Consider the following 12,946-nt stretch of genomic DNA (forward strand, 5'->3'; position numbering starts at 1 on the left):
TGTCAAATAAGTCACCCAACACTTACCTAACATGTTTGACCATTTAATTCCTTGTCTCATGGCCGGCCATCACTTTTTCAATGGCCTAATTTCACATTAAAAACTCCTAATTTAAGATACAAGGCAATTTAACACCTTTAGGCATTAAAACACAACTTTTACTTTTTACGAGATTTAGTCTTTTTTCGAAATTAGACTAGAAATCGCTAAAATTAATATACTAAAATTAACATGCACTTATAAAATCACATTATAACACATAAATTAACATCAAAATAATTTTATCTAGCCTCAGAATAGTGGTTCTGAAACCATTGTTCATACTAGGCCCAAAATCGGGCTGTTACAATACTTTTGTCACTGAAGTCTAGGAAGTTGTTGAAGTCAATTGGCTTGTTGAATGGAATGATTCCAAATTTCAGATTTGGTTTGCAAATCTATTAGACAGAGCGCACTTTAGTCAATGTAGATTTACTTCTATTTTGATATGGGGAATTTGGTTTTCGAGGAATAAGTTGGTACATGAAGTAGAAAGACAGTCAAGCCAGAATATTGTTACGTAGGTTAGAGCTTATGCAAATGAAGTCTTAGCGATGAAGGAAGCATTGGTTCCAAGGGTTGAGAGAGGTCGACTTTGATAGTGTCCCCCTTTAGAATAGGTGTGAAAATAATTTTCGATGCCTCATTCATTCAAAATACAAATGAATTAGTGGTCGGAATAGTCATCAAAGACTCTAAAGGTTTTGTATTAGGATTGTGCACTAGGAAAAATAGGTTAATACCTAATATTAACCCGATAGAGGCTTTAGCCAAATTTCAAGGTTTGGAGCTTGTGTCAAATTTGGGATTCCATGAGTCATGCTTGAGGGAGATAATGCAACGGCCATTCAAAGGCTATCAACAAAAGAGAAGGACAAATCCAATATTAATTCCTTTATTGAAGATGCTAAGCTCAAAGATGCTTTTTTCCTTCAGTGTGATTTCTCCTTTGTGATCAAAGAAGGCAATAAATTGGCTCATTAGCTGGCAGTGGAAGAAAGTAGGTTTGTAAGGGATAGATATTGGATTGGGGAGCTGCTTGGAGGACTTTTATAGCTTATAATTATAGCCAAATGGTGGGTAAACCCTCTAGATTGATCTGCTTTGGTTGGGGTTTTGGAAGATGATCGGCTCTTAGGTGATTATCATGGTTGATTCTGAGCTTTTGCAGAATGGAAAAGTCTTGAGTGCTAGCTGTTTTGTGTTTAGTGTTTTTAGTGTCCCTAATTTAATTTATGATCTATTGTGTTGCTTGTTGTTCCTAGCGACTTATTTTTTTACTTACTAATGGTTGGCTTTTTATTTAAAAAATATGTTTTTATTAATAAGTATTTTAGATAAATTTTAAATTTGGTTAATATAATATTTATATTAAAAAATAATATCAGATAAATTTATCATTTCTTGTTGATGCATTGAGATAAAATATTATATTATAATAATTTCTAAAAATAGATACATAGTATATTTACTTAATATACTATAGAATATCATATAAAGAAGAGATAAAATTGAGAAAAATATAAAAATGAAGGGTGAAAATGTTATAAAATGAATATTACCTTTGGAATCTTGGCTTACTAAGGAAGAGTTGGCATGGAAATTATCTCTATATTTTAGAATCTTAACACTATTTGAAATGTAAGATTATCATTTCAAGATAATTTTTGTAAACCAAATGTGAGAATTTTATTTCAAAATGTAAAATTACTCTTGAGAATAAAAGATAACATGAACTAAATGCCCATAATTGATCAATACAAGTTTTTTAAAAGGAAAATTAAATTATTCATTCCATGAATGAGATGCAATGCAAGGAAAAATAAAGATACAACACACACTTATTGTTGGAAATGAAGGACAAGCTTTATCAACATGAGCAAAGGCTTCAGCCTTAGCAAGAATAGAACAATTATAACATTTTGATAACTGGCTCTATTACAACTCAAACATGACATGTTTAGGGTGATTGTAAGCACCTAACACGATAAGAGAACCAGCTCGAGAGGTCCAAAACGATGGGAAGAATCAACAAGAAAACCGAGCATCCACCAACTGAAGAGGATGGAAACAAATCCATCCCAAAAATACTTGTATAAGTAAGATTACTTACAAAAGTATGAAAAAACTTGTATAGGACAAGAAAAATAAAACTTCCAACATTTTCATTAGAAAAAGCAAAAGACTTGTTAAATAAAGGAAAACAACAGAAAACATATCAGGCTTAAAACAATACAAATCCAAATCTCGTGAAATCAATCATTGTTATTAAATACCCTTAAAATTGTAGATCAAGGAGCCAATGAAGAGCCACCAATTGAATATCTATGACCAACCCAATTTTCAATAAAAATTGTTGGTGACTAGTGGAGGTTTAACGACAATAGACATCAATTTCTGTCCATGATAAAGAATAGTTGACTTGTAAAGAAGGATTCAGATTTGACCTGTAAAGAAGAAATAAACAAATTTAGATATAAATAAAAATGAAAACACTAAAAAGAAGAAATTTAAGAAATAAACAAATTTAGATATAAATAAAAATGAAAACACTAAAAAGAAGAAATTTGATAACAAAATAAATAAAAAATTATAAAAAATTAAAAATAAAAAAAAAACAAAAACAAAGTGGAAGATGGAATAAGTAAATCAATGGATATGATGGATAGATGAATAAATGTTCAACTAAACCCTTTGAGATATAAATCCCAACAAACTTAATTAATGACTTTAGTAAACCCTTCAAGAATAATTACTTGACAAATTAAAGGAAGAAGAATGAATTCCCACGACTCCTTAAAGAAATTCGTGAAGAAAACTGCTTCTAAAAAAATCACAAGAAAGAAATTTTGCACAAAGAAACTAACTCTAGAGTTAAAAGCTTTATTAATGAAAACAATTGTATATCTAATGAAAAATGAAGAGACCTTTATATAGGCTAACTAATTACATTCAAATAAAACTCTAAAGTATAATGAAACTTTAATTAATCTAAATAAGTAGTTTTAAACTAAATTTTCTTGTTTCACTAAGAAACATAAAACTCCTAAATAACTTAAAATACTTAAACAATATCCAAAATTTAGAATAAATAAATAATAAAATAATAAAACCCGAATAAGTACATTATTTAGTTCATATATAATAAAAATTAAGCCTAAAAATTGAACCCAATATGATTTAAACTCGAATTAAAAGCTCGAAACTCATAATTTTTGTAATAATCCCGTCTAGAAATTCTGCTTGTGCCTTCACTAAAATGGTCATAACATTAGTTCCTGAACTCAAAATTGAGTGATTCAAAATGAGTTTCCAAGTTAAGAGATAGATATTTGAACTTTATGAGGCATCTTAACCTAGAAATGCTTGAATCCCTTCCAAAAAGTCTTCGCAGTTCGACTGATTTTCCAAACTTGAAAATTGGTAGCTTCGATGAATTAAATTTAATAAATTTCACCCCATCTGTGCATGTGTCAGTCTATCACTGTAACACCCCGAACCCGAAACCGTCATCGGGGTCGAACACGAGGTGTTGACTGGCTTTACCCTCTTAGAAAATTTATTTTCCAGACACTGCCCAATCTGTGTACTAGTCGTTTTAAAATTCATATCTTGAGTTTCGTAACTCAAAAATCAGTTTCGTAATTTTTCCCAGAAACTAGACTCATGTGCCCATCTATGTATTTTTTTCTAGAATTTTTGGTTGGGCCAATTAGTACAGTTTATTAGTCAAAGTTCCCCAAGTTGCAGGGGTCGACTACACTGACCTTTGCCCATTACGACTGGGATATCTCCCTGCACGGGGCTTCAATACTGTTGCCGTTTGTTTCTATGGAAACTAGACTCAAAGAGGAATCTGCACATATATGGTACGACCCCTAATTATCTCTGGTTAATTTATAATGAATTTCCAAAGTCGGAGCAGGGAATCCAGAAACCGTTCTGGCCCTGTCCCACTAAAATCTGATTATCTCTTAATATACTGCCCATATGATCTTTTCGTTACTTCCTCATGAAAACAGACTCATCGAGCTTCGATTACATAATTTATTCATCAATTAATTCCACTCCTACTATTTTTAGTGATTTTTCAATCTCATGACACTGCTGCTGCCAGCATCTGTTACGAAAGTAACTAGGTCCATTTCATGCCTACCCTCGATCCAACTCAATCGAACATTCGTGCCATTTTCGCATGGCTTAAAGTTTACATGCCATAATTCAAACACAACGTACTAGCTTATACATGCCAAAATGATCTTCTAAGCACACTAAGAAGAAAGTACCAAAACTAGCTATCTGGTGTGATGACTTCGTTGACGGCCCGACCCCGCAAAAATTGATGAGTCCAAGCAACCTATAATGGGTGACAAGGAAACACCGGGTGAGTTTATAACTCAGTAAGTCATAAGCAATGCTCTACTATACATCAATAACATTATCACAAGAGGAATAAAATGGAATGAGACAATTTACTCCATCCATACCGAACCATACCATAGTTCCACCAACCTACCGATTCAATTTCATATCAATTCATGCCTTCACAATTCATATACTCATCAATAGGACATTGAAGCATTTTCATAAATCAATTTATTTTCGTTACAATCAAACCACAAAACGGCCTTTCACCCATCCTACGATAAATTTTTATGTACGTGACTTCAAGTATAGTTGTCACATAGGTTCAACTTACCGAGCTCAACACCAAGTATACGCATAGCACATATTAGCCATGTCCTCAAGACACTTACCCGATCCGCTGTCCGCGATCAGCTCAATAGTGTCGCACACATAGTGTCCATAATGATTCACGAATGTATATTGAGCCCGCACACTCAGTGCTATATAATCAACTCGCACATTTAGTGCCACGTAATCAAATCGCACACTTAGTGCTACATAGTCAAACCCGCACACTTAGTGCCGCATGGTCAATTCGCACACTTAGTGCATCATATTCATTTCGCACACTTAGTGCAACAAAGTAGAATCGCACACTTAGTGCTGTACAATTTAATCCCGCGCACTTAGTGCCAATCTCATGGTCATAAATGGTTATCCCGCACATTTAGTGCCGAGATCAACAACTCATTACATCTCACCTCATTTATTTCATTCAACAATTTCATCATCACATACGTACATGCATATATATATATGTACATTTATTCATTCCATTCAGCATCAATACACAACATTATGACCATTGAAATAATACCAACTACATGCTTAATGACTTACCTCGTGTTGGGTAAGACGGTTCCAACTCGGCTACTCGATAACCTTTTCTTTGCCTTTGCTCGATTCACCTCCTTTAGCTCCTTGAGCTATATCAATAATTTAACTAGTTTAACCACCTTGCTAAATATTTACAATCCAATCTCACATGTATATGTATGTTAGTATATTCGGCTAATAATCTCATGCAACTACCAAAGCCGAATCAACTAAATATACTTATGTATACACACATATATCATCATCGAAATCACCTAAGCTTAGACATCGATTTTTAATTTCAAGTAAGTTGCCGAATGCAACCTTACTAAATTCTCATGGATTCAATATACCATTACCATGAAATCAACAACCAAATTCATAGACAATTTAGGAAAATCACATTACAATTCTCATATTCAAGCAAAGACCATGGCCGAATGCACATATGACCTCATAACAAAAATATTGAACCTTTGGTTGCCCAATTAGCTTAACATCCATCAAATTTTTAAATCAAGAAGCTCACCTCATCTATAATCAACTCTCAATGCCCTAAGGCATCAAAAACAACATCAAAGAAATACAACCATCCATGGCCGAATGTCCTAGCCGAATTGTTTTAACCATGAGTAACATAACAAGCATAGATCGTGTTTATGGATATACCGTGGCCGATTCAAGCTAATCACCTCCAAATCATCAACCATTTTCGTTGCATATAACATATATAAACATGAATAAGTTTCATATAATCCCTTAACACATTAATTTCTTTCATCAACAACCTTTTCCTTGAACACTTTCTCATGACCGATTGCTCATGTTATCAACAAGATTCAAAGTTTAAACATGGGCTATTTAAAACATGCATGCATCTCAAAGACAACATCAAACATACCTTAGTCTAACCACCACCATAGCCGATTTTTCTCAAGCCTTTTTCCCCTTCCTTTCTTTCCTCTATTCGGCCAAGGATGTTCAAGAATGAACTCTTTTTTTTTTGTTTTCTTTCTTCAATTCACGGCAACAAGGGGGGGTGAGACCATGTACTTTTTTTTTTTTTTCTCCATCACCCTTCTTTCATTATTTAATCACCATGCTTATTATTTTATTATTCTTAACATGCATCACTAGCATAACATGTTGGAGACATGTTTCCACCTATAGCATGGCCGGCCACTACATATTAGGGAGGGGGAATTTGACATGCAAGTCCCCTTTTTCTTCCACATGCACTAATAGGTCCTCATGCATTGACCTATCACATTTTAAAATTTTCTCATATAAGTCCTATTGACTAAATTCACATGCAATCGACTAAATCGAAGCTTGAAATTTTTACACATTCATGATTACATATTCTAGACAATAAACATCACATTCAAACCTTTCGGTGACTCGGTTTAGCGGTCCCGAAACCACTTCCCGGCTAGGGTCAATTTTGGGCTGTCACAACTCTCCCTCACTTAAGAAATTTTCGTCCTCGAAAATCTTACCAGTAAATAGGTTTGGATATCGTTCCTTCATCGAGCTCTCGGGTTCCCAGGTTGCTTCCTCGATCCCGTGTTTGAGCCACAACACCTTAACCAACGGAACCCTTTTGTTTCGCAACTCTTTCACCTCACGAGCTAGGATACGTATCGGTTCTTCTTCATAACTCATATCGGCTTGAATTTCAACCTCTGATGGGCTAATTATATGCGACGGATCAGATCGATAGCGTCGAAGCATCGAAACATGAAAGACATCGTGAATCTTTTCAAGCTCAGGGGGCAAAATCAATCTATACGCAACTGGCCCCACTCGTTCGGAGATTTCGTACGGCCCAATGAATCTCGGGCTCAACTTGCCCTTACGGCCAAACCTAAGTACCTTTTTCCAAGGCGAAACTTTAAGGAACACTTTATCTCCCACCTGATATTCAATGTCCTTCCGTTTCAGATCCGCATACGATTTCTGACGATCTGTGGCTGCCTTCAAACTTTCACGGATTACTTTTACTTTCTGTTCAGCATCTTTAATCAAATCAACTCCGAAAATTTTACTTTCACCAAGCTCGGTCCAAAACAATGGTGTACGGCATTTACGACCGTACAAAGCCTCGTAAGGTGCCATCTTAATACTTGATTGAAAACTATTGTTGTAAGCGAATTCAATCAAAGGTACATACCGTTCCCATGAACCACTAAACTCAAGGATGCAGCATCTCAGCATATCCTCGAGTATCTGAATTATCCGCTCGGATTGACCATCGGTTTGGGGATGAAAAGCGGTGCTAAAATGCAGCTGGGTACCCAAAGCTTCTTGCAATTTCTTCCAAAATCGCGAGGTGAATCTCGGATCTCTATCCGACACGATAGAAATAGGTACTCCATGTAATCTCACAATCTGAGAAACATACAACTCGGCTAGTTTATCCAATGAAAAATCCGTACGCACGGGGATAAAGTGAGCCGACTTAGTCAGCCTATCAACAACAACCCAAATCGCATCCTTCTTACTTGCGGACAATGGCAGTCCGGACACAAAGTCCATTGTGACTCGGTCCCATTTCCACTCGGGTATCATGATCGGCTGAAGTAACCCTGAAGGCACTTGATGTTCCGCTTTCACTTGTTGACATATTAAACATCTCGAAACAAAGTCGGAGATGTCTCGCTTCATACCATGCCACCAAAACCGACGTTTCAAGTCGTTGTACATTTTCGTGCTCCCCGGGTGAATTGACATTCGGCTACAATGGGCTTCGTTCAGGATCATCGGAATGAGTTCCGAATTCCTTGGAACGCACAAACGACTTCTAAACCTCAAACAACCATCATCATCAATCTGAAACTCCGATTCCTTGTTTGGAACACACTCAGCTCGTTTTGCAACTAATTCATCATCGACTTTCTGAGCTTCATGAATTTGATGAGTCAATAATGGTTTGGCTTTTAATTCAGCTACTAACACATTGTCAGGTAGAACAGACAAGTGTACATTCATCGCTCGCAAAGCAAACAGTGATTTCCGGCTTAAGGCGTCCGCAACCACATTAGCCTTTCCCGGGTGGTAATCAATGACAAGCTCATAATCCTTCAACAATTCAAGCCAACGTCTTTGTCGCAGATTCAAGTCCCGTTGAGTCATCAAATATTTGAGACTTTTGTGATCCGAAAACACATGGCACTTCTCACCAAACAAATAATGTCGCCATATTTTCAATGCAAACACAATGGCGGCTAGTTCGAGATCATGGGTCGGATAATTTCTCTCGTGTGGCTTCAATTGTCTCGACGCATAGGCCACAACTCGACCTTCTTGCATCAATACACAACCCAACCCGAGTAGGGATGCGTCACTATAAACGACAAACTCTTTACCCGATTCGGGTTGCACCAAAATTGGAGCTTTAGTCAGATGAGTTTTCAGTTGATCGAAGCTTTTCTGACATTTCTCCGTCCATTCGAACTTAACATCCTTCTGAAGTAGCTTCGTCATTGGTGTGGCTATCATCGAGAAACCTTTGACAAATCGTCGGTAATAACCGGCGAGCCCTAGAAAGCTCCGGACTTCGGTAACATTTCTCGGAGGCTTCCAGTTAAGTATGGCTGAAATTTTGCTCGGGTCAACCCGAATACCCGATGCGGATACCACATGACCCAAGAAGCTAACCTCTCTTAGCCAGAACTCACACTTACTGAACTTAGCATATAACTGCTTATCCCGCAAAATTTGCATCACTAGCCTCAGATGCTCAGCATGTTCGGCCTCATCTCTTGAATAGACCAAGATGTCATCAATAAACACAACTACGAACCGATCCAAATACGGCCTAAAGATCCGATTCATCAAATCCATAAACACCGCAGGGGCATTAGTGAGCCCAAACGGCATCACTAAGAACTCATAGTGACCGTACCTCGTTCTGAAAGCAGTTTTGGGTACGTCCGAATCTCGAATCCGTAACTGATAATAACCCGATCTCAAATCTATCTTTGAAAACACCGATGCTCCCTTTAATTGATCGAACAGATCATCTATACGCGGTAACGGATACTTATTCTTTATCGTCACTTTATTCAGTTGACGATAGTCAATGCACAACCTCATGGTTCCGTCCTTCTTTTTCACGAACAATACTGGTGCACCCCAAGGCGAGAAACTCGGTCGAGCGAAACCTCTATCCGTCAATTCTTGCAACTGAGCTTTCAACTCTTTTAACTCAGTTAGTGCCATACGATACGGAGCGATCGAAATTGGCGTAGTTCCAGGTACAAGCTCAATTCCAAACTCTACTTCCCGAACAGGTGGCAAACCCGGTAACTCTTCAGGAAAAACATCCGGGTATTCACAAACCACCGGCACCGATTCGGGTTTCTTTTCTAACTCCTTGTCATCAAGTACATACGCGAGGTATGCTTCGCACCCTTTCCTTACATATTTCTGGGCCAACATTGCTGATATTACAGCTGGCAACCCCCTTAAGTCCGCAGACTCAACTCGGATTATTTCGTTATTTGCGCACCTCAAATCGATAGTCTTGCTTTTGCAATTCACAACCGCATCATGCGCGGTTAACCAATCCAAACCAAGAATAACATCAAACTCGTCGAATGGCAAAAGCATCAAATCAGCCGGAAAACAGGATTCTCGGATTAATAGAGGGCATCTCTTACACACTTTATCAACAAGTACGCATTGACCCAAAGGGTTTGATACTCGAATTACGAGCTCAGTAGACTCAACAGGTAGAGTCTTACTGGTTGCTAAGGTTTCGCATACATATGAATGAGTAGAACCAGGGTCAATCAATGCAATCACATTAGTATCAAAGAGAGTGAAGGTACCAGTGATGACGTCGGGGGAGGATGCCTCCTCTCGTGCGCGAATGGCATATGCTCTAGCAGGAGCACGGTTCTCGGCGCGATCGGCCGTATCAGAAGCCCCCCTCTGACTACCACCCCTGCCTCCAAAAATTCTCGGTGGTCTACCTCTAGATGTCACTCCACTAGGTCTTGCACCTTGAATCTTATTCTTCTCATCCAGCTCCGTGCAATCTCTAATGAAGTGGTCCTTCGAACCGCATCCGTAACAGGCCCTGTTAGTAGACTTGCCCCAACATTCACCTAGGTGTCGTCTTCCACATTGGGGACATTCAGGTTTCTCGTGCCGATTATTGCCCACACTAGCTACCGAAGTAGCTCGGGAGCCCATCGATGGTCTTGCCCTGATGGAAATTCCCGCAGTCGCCCTCGACTTATTAATGTCCTCCCTGAACTTCTTCACAGCTGAGAACGGAGCTTTACCCGTCGATCTTTTACGATAATCTCTAGCTTCAAATTCAGCCTTCCTCTTCTCCTTTCCAAGTTCCTCCGCCTTGCAGGCTCGTTCGACTAGTGTTACGAATTCCTTTATTTCCAGAATACCCATTAGTAGCTTTAAATCTTCGTTCAATCCTTCCTCAAATCTTTTGCACATAGCAACCTCATCAGCTACGCACTCCCGGGCATACCTACTAAGTCTTACGAATTCATGTTCGTATTCAGATACAGTCATACGGCCTTGCTTGAGTTCCAAGAACTCCTTACGCTTTTGGTCAATGAACCGTTGGCTAATAAATTTCTTCCGAAATTCCGTTTGAAAGAAGTCCCAAGTTACTCGCTCGTTCGGGACTATGGAAATCAATGTCCTCCACCAATAGTAGGCTGAGTCTCGCAACAAAGATACAGCACATTTTAGACATTCATCGGGTGTGCATGACAATTCATCGAACACCCGAATGGTGTTATCAAGCCAGAACTCGGCCCTTTCGGCATCATCAGTTACTATGGCCTTGAACTCCTCGGCCCCACGCTTCCTAATCAAGTCTACAGGTAGCTTACTCAGCCTCACAGGATCAGCGACTGACGGCCTTACAGGCTCTTGGGGTGGGTTATTCAAATTTGGGAATTGTTGGACAGCCGGGTTGGCTCGGGCATATTGCGCGACCCACTCATTCATCATGGTAAAGAAGGCTTGTTTAGCCCCCTCACCTTGATTATTCGCAGATGACTGGGGTTCAACAGGCGGCGTCCCTTGTGCAGGAGCAGCCGCTACGCTCTCAACGTCATCCGCTAGGGTTCTTTCTTCACCGGGATCCATTTACTAATCAAGACAAAAACATTTCAACCGTCAGAAGTCATCACCCTTTTAAACATTAACATTATGGCATGTATAGCTAGACTCATACGTGCTATGGAAGTCCTAGAACCGACTAAACCATAGCTCTGATACCAATAAAATGTAACACCCCGAACCCGAAACCGTCATCGGGGTCGAACACGAGGTGTTGACTGGCTTTACCCTCTTAGAAAATTTATTTTCCAGACACTGCCCAATCTGTGTACTAGTCGTTTTAAAATTCATATCTTGAGTTTCGTAACTCGAAAATCAGTTTCGTAATTTTTCCCAGAAACTAGACTCATGTGCCCATCTATGTATTTTTTTCTAGAATTTTTGGTTGGGCCAATTAGTACAGTTTATTAGTCAAAGTTCCCCAAGTTGCAGGGGTCGACTACACTGACCTTTGCCCATTACGACTGGGATATCTCCCTGCACGGGGCTTCAATACTGTTGCCGTTTGTTTCTATGGAAACTAGACTCAGAGAGGAATCTGCACATATATGGTACGACCCCTAATTATCTCTGGTTAATTTATAATGAATTTCCAAAGTCGGAGCAGGGAATCCAGAAACCGTTCTGGCCCTGTCCCACTAAAATCTGATTATCTCTTAATATACTGCCCATATGATCTTTTCGTTACTTCCTCATGAAAACAGACTCATCGAGCTTCGATTACATAATTTATTCATCAATTAATTCCACTCCTACTATTTTTAGTGATTTTTCAATCTCATGACACTGCTGCTGCCAGCATCTATTACGAAAGTAACTAGGTCCATTTCATGCCTACCCTCGATCCAACTCAATCGAACATTCGTGCCATTTTCGCATGGCTTAAAGTTTACATGCCATAATTCAAACACAACGTACTAGCTTATACATGCCAAAATGATCTTCTAAGCACACTAAGAAGAAAGTACCAAAACTAGCTATCTGGTGTGATGACTTCGTTGACGGCCCGACCCCGCAAAAATTGATGAGTCCAAGCAACCTATAATGGGTGACAAGGAAACACCGGGTGAGTTTATAACTCAGTAAGTCATAAGCAATGCTCTACTATACATCAATAACATTATCACAAGAGGAATAAAATGGAATGAGACAATTTACTCCATCCATACCGAACCATACCATAGTTCCACCAACCTACCGATTCAATTTCATATCAATTCATGCCTTCACAATTCATATACTCATCAATAGGACATTGAAGCATTTTCATAAATCAATTTATTTTCGTTACAATCAAACCACAAAACGGCCTTTCACCCATCCTACGATAAATTTTTATGTACGTGACTTCAAGTATAGTTGTCACATAGGTTCAACTTACCGAGCTCAACACCAAGTATACGCATAGCACATATTAGCCATGTCCTCAAGACACTTACCCGATCCGCTGTCCGCGATCAGCTCAATAGTGTCGCACACATAGTGTCCATAATGATTCACGAATGTATATTGAGCCCGCACACTCAGTGCTATATAATCAACTCGCACATTTAGTGCCACGTAATCAAATCGCACACTTAGT

The sequence above is a fragment of the Gossypium hirsutum genome, chromosome A07 (genome assembly GCF_007990345.1).
Source record: "Gossypium hirsutum isolate 1008001.06 chromosome A07, Gossypium_hirsutum_v2.1, whole genome shotgun sequence".
In the NCBI taxonomy this organism is placed as follows: Eukaryota; Viridiplantae; Streptophyta; class Magnoliopsida; order Malvales; family Malvaceae; genus Gossypium; species Gossypium hirsutum.